The sequence below is a fragment of the Hyaena hyaena genome, unplaced genomic scaffold (genome assembly GCF_003009895.1).
Source record: "Hyaena hyaena isolate Hyena2069 unplaced genomic scaffold, ASM300989v1 scaffold_133, whole genome shotgun sequence".
In the NCBI taxonomy this organism is placed as follows: domain Eukaryota; kingdom Metazoa; phylum Chordata; class Mammalia; order Carnivora; family Hyaenidae; genus Hyaena; species Hyaena hyaena.
In genome coordinates, this window is record NW_024080765.1 from 2371152 (window position 1) to 2396622 (window position 25471).

The window sequence follows — 25471 nt, forward strand, 5'->3', positions numbered from 1 at the left end:
TTCTCTTTAATTTTTCAAATGTTTACTTATTTTAGAACAGAGGGAGAAGGAGGGTGAGCAGAAGAGGAGCAGAGAGAGGGAGACACAGAATCTGAAGCAGACTCCAGGCTTCTGAGCAGTCAGCACAGATCCCAATGCAGGGCTCAAACCCATGAACCATGAAATCATGACCTGAGCCAACGTCAGACGCTTAACCAACTAGGCTACCCAGGCATCCCTGTATGTGTGTGTGTGTGTGTGTGTAATTCTTATGACTTAACAGTAAAAAAAATTCCAATTAGAAAATAGGCAAAAGGCATAAACATATTTCATCAAAGATATACAGATGTCAAATAGGCACATGAAAAGACACTCAATATCATTAACCATGAAGGAGACGCAAGGTAAAAGAATAATAAAAGGGCCACCTAGGTGGCTCAGTCTGTTGGGTGTCCAAATTTGGCTCAGGTCGTAGTCTCACAGTTAGTGAGTTTGAGCCCCGTGTTGGGCTCTGTGCTGACAGCTCAGAGCCTGGAGCTGCTTCACATTCTGTGTCTCCCTCTCTCTCTGCCCCTCCCCCACTCACTGTGTCTCTCTCTCTTTTTTTAGTTTTTAATTAAAAAAAATTTTTTTAATGTGTTTTTTAAAATTTATTTCTGAGAGAAAGAGAGAGAGACAGCGTGAGGAGGGGAGGGTCAGAGAGAGAGGGAGATGCAGGATCTGAAACAGGCTCCAGGCTCTGAGCTGTCAGCACAGAGCCCGACATGGGGCTCAAACCCACGAACTGTGTAATCATGACCTGAGCCGAAGTTGGACGCTTAACCGACTGAGCCACCCAGGCACCCCTGTCTCTCTCTCAAAGATAAATAAACATTAAAAATTTTTTGTAAAAATCATAATGAGATAATACCCATGGCTGGAGTTTTAAACAGGTATATTAAATATTGGTAAGCAGAAACTGGATCACTCATACATTTCTGGGGTGAATGTTAAATGGTACAGCCACTTTAAAAAATAGTTGGACAGTTTCCTAAAAAATTAAAGTTGCAGCTATATACGACCCAGACACTGCACTCCTCAGCATTTATCCCAGATAAATGATAAGTTATGCTCATACAAAAACCTGCACATGAATGTTCATAGCACCTTTCTTTGTAATAGCCCCAAACCAAGAACAACACAGATGTCCTTCAACTGGTGTGTCACTAACCCAACTGTGGTACATCCATGTTGTGAAATACTCCTAAGCAGTAAAAAGGAACAAGCTATTGATTCATATAACAGCTTGGATGCAACTTGATGGAATTGAACTGAGTGTAAAAAGCCAGTCCTACAAGGATTACATAGTATATGATTCCATTTACATAGCATTCTTGTAGTGATGAAATTTCAGAAACAGACAACAGACTAGCAGTAGAGGATGCAGGAGAGGTGGGCATTGAGAAGCACTAAGTGTGTGTGGCTGTAAAGGGCAGCAGGAGTGATTTTGAGATGGAGCTGTCTGTGTTTTGACTGTGTCAATGTTACTCTCCTGGCTGTGATGCCGTGAGATAGTTTGGAAGATGTTACCATGGGGGAGCTGGACAAAGGGTACCAGAGGGCTCTGTACTATTTCTTACAACTGCATGAAAGTCTATCATTACCTCAAAATAAAGTTTTATAATTTTTTTTAAACTTCGGTCTTCCATATTTTGCTTTTCGAGAAACTGCAGTTGAATTTTGTGTACGATGTGAAAAGGGATTTAGTTTCACTTGGACCCTAGAAAAATTCTGAGTAGTCGACTGGTTCCTCCTTTCCTCGTGAGTCTGCAATAGCAGCTTTGCTGTAGGTCATTTCTCTACATGTTGGGGTTGCTGCTGGGCTCTCTGTTCCGTCCTCTGGGTATTTGTCTACCTCATGGCCAATATCACATTGACTGGATCACTGTCTCTCATCCTAACTGTCAGTGTTTCATTTGGCCCGATCCCCACCACACCCCTGCCTTGTTCTTTGTCTTCAAGGATTCTTGGCCCTTTGCTCTTCTCTATAAATTTTAAAGTCAACTTGTCCGGTGCCAGGAAAACCCTGCTGGGCAGAAATAACCTCATTATAATATTATCTTAATACCTATTAAACATTTAACTTAATAATTTCCATTTTTTAGGTCATTTTTAATATGTTTTATTAAGTGTTAGCATTTCTCATAAAGCCTTTGAGCAATTTTTCATTACATTTATGCTTTACAAAAGCAGTCCATTTTAGCTGCTAAGGTAAAACAGATACTTTTTTAAAAATAAAACTTGCTGTTTATTGCTAGCATATAGAAATGAGATTTACTTTAACATTTAAATTTAAGATTTTACATTTAACATATCATATGTGGCAGACACTCTTATTAATAACCCATTTGTAGATTCTATTGGTTTTCATTTTTAAAAAATTTTTAATGTTTTATTTATTGAGAGAGAGAAAGCAAGAGCAAGGGAGGGTCAGAGAGAGAGGGAGACACAGAATCCAAAGCGGCTCCAGGCTCTGAGCTGTCAGCACAGAGCCCGACGCGGGGCTCGAGCCCTGAACTGTGAGATCATAACCTGAGCCGAAGTCAGACGCTTAACCGACTGAGCCACCCAGGTGCTCCAAGATTCTATTGGTTTTCTATAAAATGAATATCATCTCAGAATAAGTATAGTTTTGGTTCTCCTTTCCAAATCTTATACCTCTTATTTGTTTTCTTATATTATATTATTGGCTAGGACTACCAATATATTGATAGTGTCAGCAGAAAACATTTTTATCTTGTTCTCAATTTTAAAGGAAGTATATTTAATGTTTCATCATTATGTTTGTACCAAGGCATTGTAGGGACACGGTATTAGGTTAAAGAATCTATTTCTAGTTTGTTGAGAACTTTTGACCATAGATGATGGCTTTTATCAAATTCTTTTTATCCATTTATTAAGATCACATAACTTTTCTCCATTAATCTGTCAACATCATTCATTTTCTAATAATGAACTAATCTTAAATTTCAAGAAAAAATAATTTTGAGTTTTGTTTGCTAAATGTTTTGTTTAACATTTTCTTGAATCTATTTCATGAATGGAGAATGATCTGCAATTTTCCTTTCTTGTATTGCTCCCACTGAATCTTAGTAACAAGATTAATCTTTGCTTCATAAGGTGAGCTAGGATAAACCTTCTTTCCCTATGTTCTGAAAGCATTTCTGTAATACTGAAATACCTCGTCCTTCCTTATCTGGTGGAAATTCACCTACACACTATCTGGAACTGGTGTTTTTTGAGTGAGAAGAGTTTCCATTATCAATTTACTCTTTTAACCAATATAGGGCATTTGAAATCTTTTTCTTAAGTCCATTTCAATAATGCATATTTTCTAGGAATTGTACCACTCCACTGTTTTCAAATTCATTGTCTTAAAATTGTTCATTACTAACTATACAATTTTAGAATTATTATATCTTTTTGGTGCATTCAGATTGTTATGATTATGTAGCGACTTCTGTAGCAACACATTTTGTTTTAAAGTCTGCGCTAACATTACTAAAGTTACAATGAGCCTAATTTGGTTTGTGGTGTCTTCATATACCATTTTGTGCCTTTATAATCAACCTTTTTCTAAGGTTTACGTTTTAGGTATATCTCTTGAAAATAGAAAATCACAGGACTTGGCAAGTCTTTTATCTGGAGAAATTAGTGCATTTACATGAATCAGGATAATTAATAGGTTTGAATTCATTTCTGACATCTTATTTAGGGCTTTCTTGTTGTCTCATTTATGAAAAAAACCTCATCTTGCCTTGTTTGAGACTGGTTGATATCGTTTTCCACATTCATTTTTTTCCATGTTTACTAGTTTGAAAGATACACATCTATGCTTATCTTTTCCTCTGCAAATTTTAACATGCATATTTAACTTAACAAAATAGAAATTTGATTAATACCTATCCAGTTATCTCCATGCCAATTTATATTCCAGGTGTTCCTGAACTTTCTGCTCTGCCTGTATTCATAGTGTCTAATTTTTTTTTTTCACAGTGCCCCTAGGCAAATAGAAGAATCTTTTGTTTTGGTAATTATTAATGAATTTTGTGTTGTTCATTAAATAATTAGGTCAAAACAACTTACCATGTATTTATACCCTAATAACTTAGGGGCTATATGAAAAAAAAATAGACATAAATTGAAAGAAAAAATTATAATTTTATTTCATTCTTAAATAACCACATTTTATTTTCTCGTAGCACGTGTGCACTTGTTAGGCACTACACAACTTCTCAAATCGTGGAATAAAATTATGTACTTCCGCACTTATTTCTTGTTGGATATTTATCTTCGCTTGGTATTTGCTTTGTTTTTCCATGGAAACATCCATCTAAAAACTCAGTTTCATACAGATAAGATGTAATCGAAAGGAACACAGTGAATTCAGTGTTGAAACCATGAACTGCCTTGAGCCAGCATTCCATGCTGCATCCCGCAGATGTTCCTATGTCTCCCCAGAAAAATGTTAATAAATTCTGTTTCCCATGTGCTTTCACTAGGATGCTGTGGGTGCCTCAGTACATAGTTTGGGAACAATAGTTATATGTTTTTGTTGGCAACACCTGGGTTCTTTTTTTTTAATTAAAAGTTAGTCAATATCAATATTGCTTTCAAAGTCAAGGGTTTTTAGCTTACTACATGCTTGCCATATTTTTGACTCACTTTTTTCTTTTTTCTTGTAGACCTTCCTTCAGTGGTTATATTCCCTCTTCCAATGAGATGTTTTTTATTTTTTTTAATGTTTATTTTTGAGAGAGAGAGAGGGAGAGCATGAGCAGGGGAAGGGCAGAGAGAGAGGGAGACAGAAGATATGAAGTGGGCTCTGTGACAGAGCCCGATGTAGGGCTCAAACTCAAGAAACTTGAGATCATGCCCTGAGACGAAGTCTGACACAACTGACTGAGACACCCAGGCACCTAAGATGTTCTCCAGAATTTCCTTAGTCATCTCTTCATAGTAAATCCTCTTTGGTTTTATTTTTTATTTGTTACTTTTTTCCTCCTTCTTTTTAATCTTATTTGTCTTTATCTTAGAAGTGACTTTATTTGGCCCTCATTCTGAATGATAGCTATACTGGTATTACACTTCTACGCTGATAGTTATTTTCCGTTGGCATCCTGAGGATATTCCTCCATCGCCTAGTGATTTTCATTGCTTCATTTAAGAAGTGAGCTACAGGCTGAACGGTCATTCCTATGTAGGTAGCCTGGCTGATTAAGCATCCTCTCTATGTTTTGGGTTTTCTGCCATTAGTCGAAGCCTCACTTGCTTTTTATTTAAGTTTTGTAATTTTTATGTAATCTATTTTGCCTTCAGTACTTCATGATCTGAGGACTTATGTCTTCACAAGCTCTGAGAAAATTCCTAACCGTGTTCAAATATTGCCTCTGCCAATTTTCTCTAGCTTCTCCCGGAAGCCTGATTAGATTATCTTAGACATATATTAGCCATGCGTTGAACTTGATCCCTCTATATGTCTCTGCATCTTGTACATGTGCTCTCTCTGTCTCTCCGGGTGAATTCTAATTAATTTATTCACATCTATGCATCAGATCATGAATCCCATCTTATGCTGGGTCTAATCTGCTACTTAATTTGTCTATGTGCACCTGTGCTTCATCCAAAGACAATTTGCATTTGTTTCTTCCAAGCCAGCGCTCAGGGGCACCACTGAAATGGTACCACATTAAATTAAATTGTATGCTTGTATCCTTGGGGGTCCCCTGTGGAATTAATTCTTGCCTTCTATGCAGAACAGGTTTGTGGCTAAAACATTCATGGGAGATTTCCTCTTTATGACTTTCCTTCAGGAGTCGAAGTCCAGACAGGCCAGAATAACAACCGTTTCCCTCATCATTCAATGTAGAGTTTTACGTTTGTCTGTTTTGCTTTGTTTTTTCCTGGCTCACCCACCAAGAATGCTGACTTTTGGATATCCAAGCTTTGTTCAGAAGTCCAATCTCCCAGCTGGCGTGTGCTTCGGGACTTTTGTTCTATCCCTATGTGCTGTTATGGCCCCTCTGGTCCAAGTTCTAAGCTGACAGATATTAGCCATTGGTCCAATGTATGTTTCTCTGCATGCATGTTTTCTAGTGACTTCTGTACCAGCAGGATTTCTCAAGTCACACAGTCCTACACATTGGCAGACACAGACGTCTCCTCTGACATCATCCATGCTCTGGATGTCATTGTTTGGCATTTCTCTGGGTGTCTTCTCTAAACTTCAGTACTCAGGCTTCAGTTGGTGCTCCAACTTTCCCAAGAATAATTAGCCCAGGGAAGAAGAAAAATAATAACTATTAACTGGAAGAGGAAATACAATAGAATCCAGTGAAATATAAAGGTGATTTACGAACTTCAAATTTTTTTTACGTTTTTTAAAATTTATTTCTGAGAGAGAGAGAGAGAGAGAGAGCAGGGGAGGGTCAGAGAGAGAGGGAGACACAGAATCCGAAGCAGCTCCAGGCTCTGAGCTGGCTGTCAGCACAGAGCCCGACACGGGGCTCAAACCCATGAACTGTGAGATCATGACATGAGCCAAAGTCGGGAGCTTAACTGACTGAGCCACCCAGGTGCCCTGATTTATGAACTTTGAAGTCAGAATATTAGAACTTCTATCTTTAATCCAGTCCTCTTTGGCAGTGGGGCCTTTAAGGAAATTATCCCAGAACCAGTTGCTATGAACTTTGGTGGAGGTAGAGAAAGCATTTGCTCCCTTCCAGCCCTGTGAAAGAAACCATTCCAAGAGGTGGTCACCAGGGTGCTTATGTGCATGGTCTTCATGTAGCAAGAACCAAATAATCCCTTTGTTCTTAGGACTCTCCCAATTTTCCAGTGGGAAAATTGAGTTTTGATTAGTTCTGAGGATTAGTCAGGAGGTTTTAATTTTGTCATCTTTCTTCCTGGATATAGTCCTCTTCTTCCTGGACACTCAGTGTACACTTCCTAGACACTGAAGATATTAGGCAAAGATTCAGGCATTGAGTCTAAGATGCATAACCTGATCTAGTTTATTTACTGAACACTTCGTGATTGTCTTCAGAGCCATGGAAATAATCCTATTTCTTATTAACATTCATTTATTGATCAAGAAATCATCACTTAGGGGTGCCTGTGTGGCTCAGTCAGTTAAGACTCTGCTTTGGCTCAGATCATGATCTCACAGCTCATGAGTTTGAGTCCTGCGTCAGGCTCTGTGCTGGCAGCTCTGTGCTGGAGCCTGCTTGGGAGTCTGTGTCTCACTCTCTCTCAGCCCCTTCCTGGCTCATACTCTCTCTCTCTCAAAAATAAATAAACATTAATTTTTTAAAAATCATCACTTAAATGTGAATCACTGTCAACCCCTCTACTCTTTCAGGGATCAAAGTAACAAATGAGTGCGATAAAGAAAAAAGTCAGTTGGATAAAAACGTAGCACAACGACAAATAATTTTATGTGGACTCTCTGAACGCACACAATTTTCTAAGTGATGTGTCAGGGTTCAAGAGCCTAGCCAGCATGAATGTAAAGAAAGGACAGGGGTGAATGTGAGAGATTAGCACCTGCCTACCACCTACAGGGCAATTTGCACGCCTTGGCTCACTTTATCCATACAGAGGCTCAGAGAAATAGGTGTTATTATTTCCATTTTATAAATGAAGAAGCTTGGAGAGATGAGATGACTTTAATATCGTTAATAGAAAAAAAGGTGACATATTCATGCTTCTCCAACAGGAGACCATATATATATTCTTTTTCCCACCACATTATGCCTTCTCTTAAGTGTTCAGTACCTTTTCTTAGTATAATGAGATCCTCGTGTTCCTGACCTGAGTACAACACGGATATAAGGAGAAAGAATCATTGGGGACCCCAAATATTCCAAATGATTGCCGCTAGCAATTTGTCATTTCTTCTGTTGCTTTGAGGGCTGCCGGGAAGCTTAGGTATAGTAAGATGCAAGCAATATTTTATTGAGAGCTTCCTTTCTGTGTCTTTGATGGTAGTGAGTTGTAAACTCTATTGAGATTAAATCTCCCCTGGGAGCTAATTACAATAAGGCTTCTCTTTATTGGGTGTAGTAAAGCTTTTCCTTACTAAGTCCACAGGAACACAAAGGACAGCAGGACCTAACCAAGCATCAGCATCTGATTTTTTCTTTAATAAAGTCATGAATGCCAACTATGTTTGACTCATTATCATTCTTGATACAGTATGATATCAGTTTAACCAGGAAAGATTTTCAGCATCAGGAAACCACAGAGGAAATGATGTCGTGGCACACACAGTATCTGAACGGCCACAAAGCAGAGTGGTCATTGATAAATGTGATGATTACTCAGTCTTCTTCCATGAGGAAGCAATATCACTTGCTTACTTTATGTCAGCCATTCTAGAGAACCATAACTACCCAAGAGGCAATCCAATGATAGTCTCATGACTGCAGAAAGATCAAGGACACTGCATACCAGATCTTCCTTGCAACAGATTCATCATTCGTAGAATTTGGTCAGGTTCAGAAAAGAACAGAACCATTATGTTGCTAAGACAGAAGCACTACGGTGTGGTTCTAAAAGTGAATAAGTTGTGTGTTTTCATTTACATTTTGGTTTGGTTTTGAGGGGAATTGTGTTGGCAGGGAAATACTTTGCTCTAGGGCAAGAGATAAGGAGTCTGTATGACTAGGGGTGGGGGAAATAGTATTGATTAAGTGTGAGGAGGGTCACTGATAACTTTGTGAGCAAGTGACCCTTTGGATATGCCAAAAGATTTTATCCACCAGAAAGGGCTGAGTCATGTATATATAATTTTGGCTAGAATTAGTTGGATATGAGGTGGAGGGGAGGGATGGTGATACATAGAAACCAAAGGAGAAAGACATGAACCCCGTTGAGAGTTAAGCCTGAGCCCCTTTTAGACACATTCATTTTCCCAGCTGAATTTTTGCATCCAGTGGCTCATAATTGCAATCACATGTTATCAACTTGCCTCATAGACACATTTTTCAACCTGGATATTCATGGCAGTATCATGTCTCAGTGGAGCAGACAGAAAAGTGGTTCTTGTCTCTGGTTTGCTTAACTTGAATATCATGGGAAACATTGTCTTCTGAATCGTAGTGGTGTGATCTGTCTTCCTGTTTATAACCATGCTTTATCCTTGGGGCCTGACACCTGACGGTGCTAGTCTGATTCAAACATTTCACTGCTCACAATGAAGATTTTCCTTTGAGCTGAGCCCTGTGGCCAAACACACATCTTGTTTAGCTTAGTCCTTGACTAGTGTGTAGTGTGTAGTGTCTAGTGTGTAGTGACTAGTGTGCTGGCAATTTACAAGTGTTGCCTTATTTGGAAAAAAGAGTCATTGCAGATGTGATTCACTTAAGGATTTTAGAATACCAGGATTATCCTGGATGAAATGACTGGGCCCCAAATGCCATCACAAGTGTCCTTCTAAGAGACAGGCAAGAGAAGATAACACCAAACACATCCAAGAGGAGGTGGCAGTGTGACCAGAGAGGCTGAGGATGGAGTGAAGTGGCCACAAGCCAAGGAACACCTGAATGACCCAAAGCTGGGAGGAGCAAGGAAAGGTTCTCCCTGGGGGCTGTCAGAGGGAGTAGGGACCTGCCACACTTTGATTTTAGACTTCTGGCTTCCAGAGCAGTCCGAGGATAAATACCTGTCCTTGTAAGCCATAGTTCATGGTCATCTGTTACAGCAACCCTACAACCCACTGTATCTAGCTCCTCAGTCACATCCAGACAGATCCTCAGATGCTAGAATTCTCAGTTTATCATGCACCCCATCTGAACAAGATCCTCCCACTCCTCTCCCCCTCCCCCAAAACCACTTGCCCAATCTTATAAATCCAAATGAAATTCAGAGGTCCTACGTAATAGAGACAGGAATGTTTACATCCAGATTTCATCCATCCAGATTTCAACCAATATTTTATTGAAATTATTTTCATGAAAGAATATTTTTAATCCTGTTTTGCACTCTGTTGGAACTAGCTTTGTCATTTTCAGAAACCTGGTAAAAACTTAAAACCACATACTGCTGTCACATTAAAGTTTTTCTTCTTCCACTTCAGTGGCTTATGTGTGCACGTGACCTGAGTCCAGGCAGAGGGGCTGCTTCATGCAGGTGTGTACCATGTAAACAAAGATGCATATATCCTCACAATTTCGGTTCCTTGGTGGCACACGATTATTTTCTGAGGACTCTAGAATATTGAATTTCCCAAGTTTTTACGTATGAAGCATGAATGCTTTGTGTTTCCCTATCACATAAGGGTACTTAGAACCTAAACTAAGGAAATGATGAACATTTGACAGGTATTTCAAAAGATCTTGATCTTGACTGAAAGCCATGGTGATGAGTAGCAGGAACCTTAGCCAATCTCAGTTCTGCCAAGGCTAAGGACTTGGACAAAACTTTTTCACCTCTCTGGACTTCAATTTCTTCACCATTAAAAACTGGCTTAACGTAAACTACCTCATAGCCTTGTTAGGAGAATCAGACGAATTCCATGATTCAGAGTCATGAATACCATGACAGACTCTCAAACTCACTAGAGTCCAAATAAAACTCATTGTCACCACACCTCAAACCTGTTCCAGCCAATTCCCACCCATTCAGCCACATGACTTCTGACTGGGAAGTCTCCTTGACCTTCCCCCCCCCATCTTATACCTGGCCACCTCTTCCCCCAGTCAAGATAAATTCATTATCAAGTCCTATCACTTCCTACCACTTTTCAAATATGCCCTTCACTCTTTTTTTTTTTTTTTTATGAAGATCACCATAAGTGAAGACATGAGAACCACTTGTCTACCCTACTAAAGAGTCTCCAAATCGTCTCACCATGGGCCTCATCCATCATCAGTGACAGCAACCATCTGAACCAAGTCTCTAAAGTCCATTTCTGGCCATGCCATATACCCAAGCAGAGCATATACCCAAGCAGCTTTCTCTGGCTTGCACGATATTTTATCATCTGCATCATTCTCAATCTTGATGGCCAAGATTAAAAATGTGGAGATTTTACATATAAACCTAGATTTATGAGTCTTCACAATAAGTGAAAGGGTCTGGAAAGTCTGGACGTAACCTATGTGAGCTGAGAGACACCTATTTATTGTCTTTCGCTGTGACATATGCTTTCCTGTGTTCCCTACTCCTGTTACCTGGTTACTACTGATGTAGTCATTGGCCTTATCCATTGAGTACCTGGAGGTATTTGAGCTGTGACTTCAGATCTGTAGGATAAAGTCTAAAGCCTTTCATATGGACAAACAAAGAACCCTCACACCCTTTTCTTGAACTACTTATCCAGTCACAGCTCACCAAAATGTAGCATCAAACACTTCCAGATTCTGAACGCTCTTTAAAACCTCCTTGACTTTTAACGTGCTTCCACACCAACACACACACAGATCCCAATGCTTTCTTTTTTGCAAACATGTATCCTGTAAGACAAGTCAGATGGCACTACTCTTCTCATTTTATTTTGCCAGCCCAGAACAACTTTGTGTTTCTTCTTCTAATCCTACAAGATTAAATCCTTTATCGCAATGGTTTCTAATCATCTGTGGACATACAGTCCCTGAGAAAAGGGACAGAACCTTTCATGTCCCTACTCTCTAGCACAATACCTGCAATAGATAGGTGTTACTAAGTGTTGATTACATTTTTTAATGTTTTTATTTATTTATTTATTTTTTGAGAGACAGAGAGACAGAGCACGAGGAGGGGAGGGGCAGAGAGAGAGAATCTGAAGCAGGCTCCAGGCTCCGAGTTGTCAGCGTGGCTCCCGATGCAGGGCTCAAACCCTTTTTATAGCATCTCACCACTCGTGGGTTCAAGCCCCACATGGGGCTCTGTGCTGACAGGTCAGAGCCTGGAGCCTGCTTTGGATTCTGTGTCTCCCTCTCTCTCTGCCCCTCCCCCACTCGCACTCTATCTCTATCTCTCAAAAATGAATAAATGTTAAGAAAAAAAATTAAAAGTCGTGACTGAATACTGAAGAGCTATTAAAATTACATTTACAAAGTTCTTTGGCAACACAAGAAAGTTACTGACTAAAAATTCAAGATACAAATTTGTATGAGTAAGATAATCCCACATATGAAAAAAAAAGATGAAAGGAAATATACATCACGTATTTTTACACATAGGTATCTAGAGCCACAACATTCCTAGGCAAAAATTCTTTCTCTGCGTAGAGTAACTAAGTATTTCATCTTTATGATGCGTGCATTCAGGTCTAGCCAAAAAGTTTCTATTAAATTGATAGCGATACTGGTTGTCAAGAATCAAAGTTCAGAAAGCTCAGTTCTATCCTGAACAGGATGATTAATTTGGAAGAAACCACGCCTACATCAAAGGATTTCTTGCTGAGCCTTGGCACGGCTGTTGGACACGAAGGCATCAGAGAATATTTTCAGTGTGATGTTCTACATTTGTATAAGTGTGTGATGAGAAAGGATGATAATGGCCCTCGGGACTCACCTAATGTAAAGTGCTTCCCAGAGAGAAGAACGTCCAGAGGGTTAGATCCTGTTGCTCAAGATGAGAAAGGGTACCTGGCGACCAGTTCCCCAAATGCCGCCACTATCTAGCCCCTGAGACTAGAAACCCAATAACTGAGACTGGGAACTGAAAAAGCGACTTCATATCTCCTGGATAAGCTGAAGAATAACTTCCAGGGAACATTGATGATAGACTTTCTCCTAAAGAAATTATGACGTCTTTGTATAAAGCATGGAAAAGTATACCTGTGAAAGGCAAGAGAGAAATCTCAAAGGTCACGAAATACTTGTATAGAGAAAAAGTTACTGCCTTAGCTAACAGGGGGCGAGGAGTCACTAACAATAACATGATACCATTCCTACTAATATATTATTCAGTATTTGACAGCCCGTGGGGGCCTCACCTGTTTCTCCAAACACAATGCACGTAGTCAGTGCAGCCTTTCAATCACACACACTGCTCTGTCTTGAGAGCCTTGCTTAAGTACCTCATTCATCTTTCACCTGCCACAGAAGTGTTGCGTCTTGTTTATATATCATCCTGTGTTTTCTTAGCACTTGGCCCTTTGGCTATAAGCACTAACCCCTCCCTTGATAATCAAGCGTATTCCTCGCATGACAATGCCTGTTCCAAACAGCACCTGCACAGTCAGTGACAGTATGTGCCCTCATGGTGAGGGCAGCCTGCCCACTGCGGGTGCCCCCAAGTTCAAACCTTGGCAAGTAGGCAGCTAGATTACCACATGGGTGTGAAGCCTCCGCTTTTCTTTCACCTTGCCCCACGTGTAATCTCTCTCCGTGACTTGCTATGCTAGAATAGAAGATAAAACATCTTAGGTGTCTTTATGGACATCTGAGAAATAGTTAGGTGCCTTGTGCATACAGATTAGGACATAGTAGATTATAACAGCAATACTTAATAAATGTTTACTATATCCCAAACATTTTCTACAGATTAGTTCCTTTCATTGTCTATTAGCCCCATTTTACAAACAAAGAAACTGAGGTATAGAGTCTATGTAATTTGCCAAGGTCACCCCACTAGTTTAAATGGCAGAGCTGGTGTCTGAATTGGGACTACCTGGTGCCAGGGCCAAAGCTGTCCACTCCCATCCTATACGGTCTTCTAATTACTGCCTTCCTGATTATAAAATTAGCTATTTATTGTTCTTCATGAATTGCTTGCTTATCTGCTCTATAAAGTTCTCTCTATAAACCTCTGGCAGGTTTCTTGTCTAGAAAAAAAAATGCACCCCCCCCCCCAATCAAGGCTGTCAAAGGATTTAAAGCAGTAGAAACAGGGCAACATCCAATTTCTACAGAGAAAGAGTTTGGGGCTTGTATCAAGAGCGCTAGTGACTTGGATTAAGTCTGCTGAGAAACAAGATTTTAAGGAAAATATAAGCAATTAATATAGAATTTAAGAGATTATCTCTAGGAGGGAGCAGATGAACCAAGCTGAAGAACAGAAAGTTCTGGTGAATTCCAATAGTTAAGAGAAAGGGTGGGGCGCCTGGGTAGCTCATTCGGTTAAGCGTCCCACTTCAGCTCAGGTCATGATCTCACAGGTCATGAGTTCAAGCCCCACATCAGGCTCTGTGCTGACAGCTCAGAGCCTGGAGTCTGCTTCGGATTCTGTGTCTCCCTCTCTCTCTGACCCTCCCCTGCTCACATTCTGTCCCTGTCTCTCTCTCTCAAAAATAAACATTAAAAAAAAAAAAAAAAAGAGCGAGAGAGTGGAAAGAAAACCCAGGACCGCTTGGGTTCAGCTGTGGGGAAGAAAGTATAGGTCTCTACTGCCCAACATCCCTTCCAGTCCTCAGTGTATCACAGTGGCCCTCTACCCAGGCAGCCAAAGGCCTCTCTTATGGTGGCAGAGTAAATGTTTAAAAGGGCTTTCCTTTAGTTTTCATAGACCTTAAATAAAATAAGTTTGTTGATGTTTTATCTGCTTCCAATTTGTCTTTTTCTTAAATAAAGGATATAACGTTGATTCCAATAGAAACTTGGCTTTCGTGCATATGAGATAAACATTCATATAGAAGTTGTATAAAATATGTCTATATATATATTCCATATAACGTTACATACATAATAAACATATTTATTACATATATAATACATATTCAAGTTGCATTGAACTGACTTCAGAGGAGAGGTCAGTAAGTCACTTGCGGCACCTGGATCTCAGATTGCAGGCCACTGTCTTCAGCCAGCCCCAAATCTTCTTAATAGGGGACAGAACTGACCAAATATGCCTGACAGACATAGATAGATAGGGGTCAGCAGTGGCAACAGGTATCTGCAAAGTCCTCCCACATCCTGACCCCCCATGTGAGGAAATCCTCCGTGTGCTTTATTTTCTCAGATTAAGAAAACAATACAGGCAATCAGGAATTTGTTCTCTGCCTCTATTTAGAATCGAATCTAGTGCTTCAGTGATCTCATCCCAGTACCTGGCCCTTGGCATAAATATCTTTTCATTTTCTTCACATGGTGCCTGGTCTTTTTGTTACCTGCATTTTATTGTTCTGTTTCCCATGTGTTTCATTACCAAGTGCCTAGAATCCTGTTAGGAAATAGACAGGAAATACATAAATGTCGATAGATTTGTTGATTTCACAACAGCTGCCCAGTGTCTCGGTAAGTACTGGGCATGGAGGAAGATCCTCTCTCCTGAAAATGCAAACAGCAAATATAGACAACTGCAGTGTGTAGTGGGTTAACAGCTCAACATCCTCAATAGGTGTCTAAATTAATGGATGGAGTACATGAGAGAAGGAATTCTGTTTCCTGGAAAGTCATCATTTTTTTTTCACCAAAAAGTTCCTCTTAAAGACCGAAGTAGTCAGAGATTTCCTGTGGTTTTATAATTTAACTGGAAGTCAGAATCAGAAGTAGGAGTCTATTACCAGGAATGAGCATCAGCAACTGCTCTTGTTAAATCAAAACAAACCTCACTCTCTCAGAGAACTGTGACTTCCAGGAAACAGGCCATCTCAGGGGGTATATGCTCACCTGTTCTGAGATCAGTGGAGGTATCTGTGCTTTTATGATCTTTCTACTAATAGAAGCAAAAGGAAACAAAAAAGAGCAGCCCGTATGCTTTCTGGGAAGGGGAGAGCCAGATTCCAGCCCATCTACCTCTGGGTAAATTCAGAGATCTTGTGGCTGGTGCTAGGTGAGTGTCCAAAGTTTGGTCTTATACAAGCCTACCTGATGTGTTTATGAAGTGACAGGACCCCTGGTTTCCCTGGCTTACTTCAGATGCATTTCATTCTTTTAGTTAGCTAGACGTTTCACCAGTCCTATAAGAAGTTCATAGAAAACTCTGCCAGTTTGCTTTCTGTATGTGGACCCCACGCTAGCTGATCTCGGAAGCAAATCACTTACACAGCACTATTGGAAGATTCATTTCAGATGGCAAACACTAGTTGAAAATACAGATGTTGTTTATGACGTATACAGCTTATAAATAACTTTATCAGATTGAAGGATATTGCCCTAATGTGTCACATGGACATTTTACTGACCCCCTCAAAAAAAAAGTACGTGTGTGTGTGTGTGTGTGTGTGTGTGTGTGTGTGTGTGGTGGAGGGAGGCTACTTGACTTCAAAGGGGCACGTTAGAAAGATGTGGTATGAAAAGCAAAGTAGGAACACGGTAATTGAGCTTAGGGGCAAATATATATGTATTGAACATTACATGGAAATGTATTATACGCCCTCACACATTCAAGAGTCATTTACTGATTGAGTCTAGGTTCAAACTAAAAGAAAAATCTCAGGGCGCCTGAGTGGCTCAGTTAAGTGTCCAACTTTTGATTTCGGTTCAGGTCATGACCTCGTGGTTTCATGAATTCGAGCCCCACGTCGGGCTCTGTGCTGACAGTGCAGGGCCTGTTTGGGATTCTCTCGCTCCCTCTCTCTCTGCCCCTCTCCTGCTCATGCTCTCTCTGTCTCTGTCTCTCAAAATAAATAAATAAGCTTTAAAAAAAAAACTAAAAGAAAATCTCTTTTACACATGTGTGATGTTTAATAATGTATCAGCCTCCTCTTTTGGATGTGTCCCTGGAATGGCTTTCCCAACCTACAGTCCCCAGTAACGTGTTTCTAAACCAACTGGTTTATTTATATACCACGTAGCCTTCTGAGAAGTCTAAACCCTTAAGAACAATACGTATAAAAGATACTATGTGGCAAGCCCTCTTGAAAAACTACCTTTGGGCTAGATTACTTTACATTATCAAGTAATTCAGTGGGAATTCTTCATTTATTCCCTATAACTTTTCTAATTTCAGGCTACACTCAAATACAGGGGACTTAACAGACTAGAATTTTGCTCAAGTCATCTTCCATATAAGGGAAATTAGTTACTACATTATTTGTCTGAATGACTATAGTCAAATTACTGCTGGCTTGCGCACGTGAGCTTTTTGGAACCAGAAACCAAGCGTCTCCTTCTGGGAACACCTCCTTTCCTCAGTCTTGATTGGCACGATAGACCACGGATGAGCAATGGTTTTGTAAAGCATGCAAGACTATTAAAATGCATAGTTTTGATTTTTTATGGTTTCTCTCCTCTCTGAGCCAGCAAACTTCAAAATGTTGACTTTCTAAGAAAGAAGATTCAATGACCTGTTTGACCAGTTTCCCGAATGATAGATGTAAAATTGTGCCCTTCAGGGATTCGTGACTTATTTTCGGTGGACTTGAGGAAGCTTTCGCAGAACCAAGAGGATTGGGGGGTAGCTTTGTTTAGCTTTACGTTGTGAATGCCAACCGCTGGCTTAAGTAAAACTAATGTAATACCAAACCTCCTCAGAAACACACACTAACTGTCTGTGTGTGTATTCCCGTGCCTGGAGTCTTACTCGTTCAATTCAGACTGTACTACGGTGCCTTGTTCGCCTTGTTCTCAGGTCCCTGCGCGTGAGTTCTGCAGGGTTGAAAATAGTGTGAAGACTTGGAATCGATTTTCCCTTAACTTTCTATTTATCTCATTTGCTGAGTAAAGGCATCAGTGAAGAGATCTCTAAGTCTCGCCCAGCATTCTTTGACGGCCAGTTCAGGAGGCAGCAGATCTATGCGGTGAGTCACTGCGAGTGACATCCTGTGCAAAGTCGCCGTCTTCCTGAAAGGCTGCTTGCTGAAATGGAGCTACCAGACCTAGGCTTAGGTACCAAATAAAGGTTTAGCCCCTGAATCTGACTAAATTTCCTCATGAAGTTAATTCCTTGTAAGGAGAAACTTTTGCCTTGGCAGGAGAATTGCACACAGCCTGCGTTCCAGACTCATCAGCTGCACAAGGGGTGAAAATTCTGTGCACGGGGTTGTGGGGAACAGAACACCGTCTGGCCATTTGCCGGCACCACCGCCCGGGATCTTCATAACATCCGTGCTCCTCAGGGGGTGACAGATCCAGAGAGCACCCCCTCCAGGCCCTCCCCCGGAAGGCCCTGTTTGGGGGACCACAAGCATCTTGAGAAAATGCAGATTCATCAGAGCTTCTCGAAGCCCACTGTTTGCAGCGGGGGTAAACAATGCGGTTTTAGAGCGTTCGTTCCATCCTCTTGGCCGCGTCGATGGGATTCCACAACATCCAGCAGAAGAGGTGAAAAATTCATTTTCATGCTACTGGTTTGACTGCTTTTTGGAATTGACTATATTTGGTCTAAAACTGACTGTTTTCTCATTGAAGGAGCCAACATTCCCAAGGAGCATTTAAATGAGCTACCTCGTCACCGCATGGGAACGGCTGAACACTGCACCAAGGTCTATTTTCACTTGATTATATGTGTATTTATTATACAAAAATAGAGCAAAACTATGACTCTGCCAAAAGGCTCTCCTACGTTATAGTATAAGAGCAGGCTCGGGTTTCTTTAAATTGAAGGGCTGCGTGCTTGTTTGGTTTTTGCAGCTGTCAGCCTCTTTTTCTGTTAAAAATGTTCCCCAATTGGTTAGTATTCATTGTGCTTATTATTGGGGAGAATTTGCTGGTAGCAACGTGTGCCTGTTGGTAACCCAGAAAGAGGAAGTTCTCTAGTCTGGCAAGTTGTGGTGGATGGAATTGTTCAGATAAAATAAAAACTGATGGGGACAATGGCCCCACACGAGGCCAGCTTGCCTCAGACTTAAACAGATCGGTTTTCTTTCCTGTCACAGCCTTCCATGAGACCTGCTTTCATCTAGGACCGCAACGTAGGTGCAGCACTAAAAGCCCTCACCAAAGGGCTGTCTTGAAGTGCCTCCAATTCTAGAAAGAAGTCTCTTTGGGAATCCTGTTTGCTACCTCAAGCAGTGTAAGCCAAAATTTCAAAGTCTACCATTTCTTCACAGGCTGTATCTGTATGCGTGAACAGGGACAGAAGAAACCCTATCCCCACCACAGCAACTCCAAACCAGAGGACGGTCCTCGGGAGCCAAGAATGTCCAGGTTATAGGAACAGAATGAAGCCACTTAAGAAAATGGTCAATTATGGAATGTTCTGTGCATAAGTATGTCCATTAATTAAGAAGTGAACTGAAATTGCTAATGGATTTCATAATGGCCACCAACCAGCTGCCAGTTGGCTGTAGCTGGGTGACAGATGGTAGTGACTGATCTGGACTAGATCTGACCTAGAGATAGTCCGTCATTTATTAAATTGCAGGCCCAAATAAAATTCCATGCATTGCAGCATTTCACCATTATGTCTCACAGTGAGATGCACTGATATCATTCCTTATCTGCTGCCCCGGGGCAGAGAGCAAACTATTCAGAGGGCTTAAGTAGAACATTCAGTGAAGAAAGCCCATGATACCTCTCAGGATATGAAAAAAGAAAAGGCCGCTCCAATGAATGGCATTTGAATGAGGAATAGTGTAACATGGGAAATCTGTTTGTGCTAATCTGGTTTGTTACCCCCCAGCCCCATGATTTACCCCCCACCTTTTCTTTCTTTGTTGTTTAGATTTGTTAATATTTTTTAAATGTTTATATTTTGACAGAGAGTGAGAGAGAGCGTGAGCAGGGGAGGAGCATAAAGAGATAAGAGAGAGACAATCACAAGCAGGCTCCGCACTGCCAGCACAGACCCTGACGTGGGGCTCCAACTCACGAACTGTGAGATCATGATCTGAGCTGAAATCAAGACTCAGCCACTTAACCAACTAAGCCACCCATGTGCCCCATCCCCCTCCTTTTCTACATCAAGGGGCGCTCCCTTCCACAGTAACCAACAGGTAGTGAGGGCCTGCTTTAATCCATCAACACACCCTCGAAGTGAAGAGAGCCATTAGAGCCTGGCTCCAGGACCTGACTTCTCAGGGGTCTTGCATAAACAAGTCACTGAAGTGAGCAAATCAAAAGCCCCAATTACTGTCACCAGACTCATTGTTGGGGAAAATGAACCATAGCTGTGCTTTTGAAAGATAAGGCTCAAAAAGACCGGGGAGGAAAATTCCTACTGTTATAAATGCCTATGGAACCTAGAAAGACATGAGAAAATATAGCTCTGTTTTAAAATCTCGTATGAAACGTGCGGCAGGGCTTCCTTCATGTTGTCAAAATGTCGTGTGTCTTCCTGTCCTATTTCAAAGCTGGCATGTTAAGATGAGCTTGAATACAAGACACATGCATTCAAGAAGCAAAAACATGACGCATCCGTGGCATTTGGTCATACTCAGATTATTATGTTAACTTATCTCAAAGAGGCAGAATACTGCTCTTCACAAAGTTCCAATTTAACATGTTACACTCATCTTTTTTATTTAGAAAAGCAAAAACAACTTCTTGTCTTGGCTGGAAGGAGCCTGCATAACACACACATGTGCACTGAGAGGCCCTGGATAGTAGAGAGGCCCTCGGAGATTTGGGGGAAGCCTACAGAAGCCATGGATAACATTTCTTTGTAATCTCATGCTTATCTTAAAACCGTATTCAAATTTTGCATTTGAATGCAACATATTCACAACTCCACAACATATTTATTTTTCTGATATTAAAAAATATGATATTTAATGTTCCCTTATATATGATGAATGCTCCAAGAAGGTGCATCATTTTTATTTGGAAAAAAAAAAAACCCTTTTTTAAATGTTTATTTATTTTTGAGAGAGAGAGAGCATGAGTGGGGGTAGGGCAGAAGGAGGGGGAGACACAGAATTTGAAGCAGCTCCAGGCTCTGAGCTGTCAGCACAGAGCCAAACATGGGGCTCGAACTGACAAGCCGTGAGACCGTGACCTGAGCCGAAGTTGGACACTTAACCGACTGAGCCACCCAGGTGCCAGGGAAAGGCATTTTTAATCCTGGGGCTTTGAGAATCCCTGCTGTAGCCCCATGCACCTCTGGATGTTTCCATGCCAAACTTTGGCAAATACAGGGCTTACCCAAATTGCTCTGCTAATAGGTTAGAATACTTAGAGAGATTGTGACTTCACCAAGTCATATGACTCTGAAATGATTAGATGATTTGTCCAAGGTCACAGGGAGCAACAGAGTGACTAGAATTTCAGTGTGTGATGGTCCCACTGGAGCTGCGTGTGTCAAGTGCTGCCTCGGATGCTGCACCTGAGCCCGCGCGTCCTCGCGCTGGGTCTCAGGCCTCTGCCTCATCGTGTCCACCAGGTTCCCTTATTCGTCCCGGTTCTCTCGCGGGGTCCACCCCATTCTCAGCCTCATCCGGCTTCTGAATTTCCTGTCACGGGCTTGGGTAACCCCGCCTGGCCGCGTTCGGGTCAGCTCGAGCTGCTCTTGGGCGATGGCTCTGCACCTTGAGGCCCCCTGACCTGCGGAGCCTGAGGGCTGGCTGCAGCCGTGCATGCAGGTCGCCGAAAGATCACCGTGGGAAGAGCAAGGGGGCCAAAACCTTCCGAGGGAAACGAGAGTTGAGAGTGGAGACCCTAACCTACTGCAAACACCAGGCAGAGCAGCAAGAAAGTTACCGGAGGAGGAGGGGCAGGGGGAGGGGGAGAAGAAGAAGATGAAGAAGAAGATGATGAAGAAGAAGAAGGAGAAGAAGAAGAGGAAGAAGGAGGAGGAGGGGGAGGGGGAGGAGGAGATGATGGTGATGAAGAAGATGAAGAAGAAGAAGAAGGAGGAGGAGGAGAAGAAGAAGAAGAAGAAGGAGGAGGAGGAGGAGAAGGAGGAGAAGGGAAAGAAGCAGCAGCGGCAGGAGGAGGGGAGGAGGAAGAGGGAGGAGGAGGAAGAGGAGCAAGTGGTGGAGAGAAGAAGAAGAGGAAGAGGGGGAGAAAGAGAGAAAGGAGGAGGAGGAGGGGAAGGAAGAAAACGAGATAATAAGGATGAAGTACACGGCGTGGAACAGAATGGGAGATGGGTTTGGATTCAGAGGACTGAGGAACAGGCAAGGGAAAGGGTGACCGGACAGCTTCAGAAAGGACGGCGTGAGTGAGGGCCCACGGGCCAGGAAGTGGGGTACAGACGGTCCCCAAAAGGAAGCACTGCCCGGAGCAAGGCAGAGTGGAAGTGGTTGGCAGGGAGAGAGGAGGTGGGGAGGCCGGCAAGGGCCAGATGGCATGTGGCTCTGTCAGCCATGTTAGGGGGCTGGGGCCGCATCCTAAGGACAACGAAGAGATGCTACAAAGCGCAAGCCTGCAATAACTCGCTGAAATTCCCACTCTAGGAACTCCGCCTAGAAACTCTCCAGATCAATCTTCGTAGCTGAAGGAGCGACACTCAATCACCTTTTCAAAGTGGTCTCCTTTCATATCTGTGGGGGTTTTAAAAAATTTTATATGATGTAGTCTTTGGGAAGAAAGACTATAAATAAATATTTTTGTAGTCTCTAATATTATAAGAACTTGTTCCCAGAGTTTGTGGCAATATGTGGACACTGGCTCAGACACAAGTATGTGGAATCCATTTCAATAAGTATTATTTAAAATACTCAAAGTTATTTCACTTGAAAAAAAATGTCACTGCAGAATCACTTAAAAAATGTTTATGTATATACCTAAATCTCCAAACTGCCAATGGCAATTTTAAATAGAAAGCCAAAAGCTGTTTCTCTTCCTTTTTATTGGACTATTATTAACCAGTCATAAAGCCTAGCAGTTCATTTATCAAAGGGGAAAAAAATGTATAAATGCTTGACAGATGAAGGCTATAGCCATAATGTTATGACTTTATTTGAATTACAATGTATGGACAAAGTATGCCAATCCGTCCTGCCTCAAGTTACTGCTCTGTTACCTATGGTAACAGTCAGATATTTTCCTCATTACTTAATAATACCAGATCTCAAGCAAGTATCACATGAAAAACAGATGTTAAAATGTGACACTCAAGGTCAGGTTACACTGAATACTTGTTAATTTCCAAGTGCCTGGTTACTTCTCAAGAATCGTTTCTGAAATTTTTCACAAGGTTTTGTTGAATTTGGTTGCGGGGGTCAGAGTCTTAATATACACGTGAGACACAAATAGGAACTTGACTTCTTATTAATCAAGGTGGCAATAAAACAGGGAGAACCCGGTTTTCATACCAGAATGCTCATTACTTGGCATGAAATGTGGTTTTCCACAAATGCCTAAAACCAAGGGCATAGTTTATATTTTTTTTTCAATAATTTTCATTTGTAGTTTCCCCTTAATGTGTCCAATAGCCTTTTAACTCTATTAAAGGCAGACTTTCATTTTAAATAGAAATAACTTTTCATTATTGTGCTAGTATAGATTATATTTTTAAAAGAAACTAAAATATATGAGGAAAAATAAAATAAAAATAAAATTGGCATTATAGTGCCACCCTCAGAGCCACCACTTCTAATATCAATTTAGTTCCAGCTTTTTCCTCTGTCTATTCATATCTACATAGCAACATCTATAGATATTTTCTTGGAGAAATGAAATCAAAACATGCAGGAAAGATCCTTTTCTGCCAATTAATCTTCATCTACAGCATCATTTTTAATGACTTAAGACAATGCCCTGATATGGACATGCTATAACGTGTTGCAGAAACTAATCACTGATTTCTGGACATTTAAGGTATGCCAGTGTCTTGGCTTTATAAATATTATGGCAGTGACCAAATATGTAGCTTAATCTTTCTACACATTCTTGATGATTTCTTTAGCACAAATTCCAAGAAGTGAAATTTGTGGGCCAGAAGGATGCATGTTTCAAAACGCTTGGTACATAACTGCTAAATTGTATCCAGAAACATTGTGCTAAGTTATATTCCCACTGGAGGTGAGTAGATGCCATGTTTCTGTCATGTTTTTCTTTTTTTCTAGTTTGCTACCATACTTCCTGGATCCCAAGAGGCACGTTCCCCCTCCCCCCCCCCATTTTAACATCCTTAAAATCAATTCATGTTTTACAGTTGATGGCCTATCATATTTAAAACTTTTTAAAAATGTTTTATTTATTTCTGAGAGAAAGAGAGAGAGAGAGAGAGACAACGTGAGCAGGGGAGGGTCAGAGAGAGAGGGAGACACAGAATCTGAAACAGGCTTGAACCCAAGAATCGTGAGATCATGACCTGAGCCGAAGTCAAGATGTTCAACCAACTTAGCCACCAGGTGCCCCTGGCCTATCATATTTTAACCGGTGTTTTGTTATTTTTCCCACTCTCAGTGGCACTGACAGTATAGTGATGCATCATCTACTCCATGTCTGAAACGCCGTAACATAGGTATTTGCCTTTATAGGTGTGGCTGTGCTCATAGATACACAGAGGATTTTAGGTTTTGTATGGTCAATAGTTTCTTCAGTAGCTGGCTTGCTCATGATTTCTCTGATTTTATGTAATAAACATTCACCTCAGTTTCTTCCTATTCTTAGACTTTACTTAATTCTTCAATAAACTTGAAAATTACTTTTCTGCAAATGAATATATCAACCACCCTAACATCTATTGAGCAATTCAGTTTTTTGTTCATATAACCTACTTAAAGCTTATTCTGTTTAAACATTAGTAATCTCAATCATTTCAGTGTCCACGGAACAAGGATTTAATCGATTTCCATTGACCGATTAATTTGTAGAAACAATTTCTAGACTTCGGCAAAAGTTACGGTTTTGCAGTCATAATCTAGGGCCTCTGAAGGGCTTCTAGATTTAGAGGTGAAAGGCCATTTTGGCTTCGGCCACACAATATACAATAGGACCCGGCGAACTTAAAAATTGGGGTTTCTCATTGCTGGTGACCATTCCTCTGGCTGGAAGCCGGGAGAAGGGATTACTGAGCAGGACTGGAAAGTCTCTGCTTTCAGTACTCAACAAAACACAGGAAGTGATTGGAAGCCCACCAGGGCTAAAGTCAGGAATACGCCCCCCACTCAGCTCAGCAAATGAGTTCACAAGTTCATCTCTTACAACGCCCACATCCAGTCGGTGCACTCAACTAACGCTTGCCGAGCAGCTATTCTGTGCCCAGCACTAAAGACAGGCAGATGGGTACAAAACTGCCCTCAGAGAACCAGCCAGTGGAGAAAAAAAGATTAAGTCGATTAGGAAGGGCTGTAAAACCCAGTCCTCAGTGTAGCATGTCCAGTGGGAGAGAGATAAGGGGACAAAGAAGGAGACGGTGGTCCGAGAGGGAGGGAGGAGGGCAGAGCAGCAGATGGCGGCAGTATCTGAAGGATCAGAGGGCTCCGGAGCTGCAGAGTGGGACATGGTGTGTGTACCAGCAGCCTCTTGCGGTGGAGAAGTGGCAGGCAGACCTATGGGCTGGGTCACTGAATTGGCAGTGAGAATGTCCAATGGCAAGTCTGGGGAAACTGAGCCAGAATCAGGTAGAAGACCTGTGAGGAGGGGAACTAGGAATCTCCAACTGCTTGAATACGGAGAGGCAGAGACGAGAAGTCTGGACAGATAATCCATTCAGTAGCTGGCGTGCTTGGTGACATGCTTGTGCCCGGCCATGAGATATTGAAGCCGGACATGTGTGTGTGTGTGTTGGGGGGGGGGGGAGGTAAACTCCGCCC

At 41.4% G+C, this 25471-nt stretch overlaps 1 protein-coding gene and 1 long non-coding RNA gene across 2 annotated transcripts in view; one reads left to right on the top strand and one right to left on the bottom strand.

Moving 5' to 3' along the window:
• Positions 1–25471, bottom strand: part of SUGCT (succinyl-CoA:glutarate-CoA transferase) — a 737889-nt gene that overhangs the window by 113005 nt on the left and 599413 nt on the right. The window lies entirely within an intron of this gene.
• On the top strand, positions 17922–19225 carry LOC120235599. Its single transcript, XR_005529460.1, has 3 exons — positions 17922–18149; positions 18237–18310; positions 18704–19225. It is a non-coding gene; the product is annotated as an uncharacterized LOC120235599 (long non-coding RNA).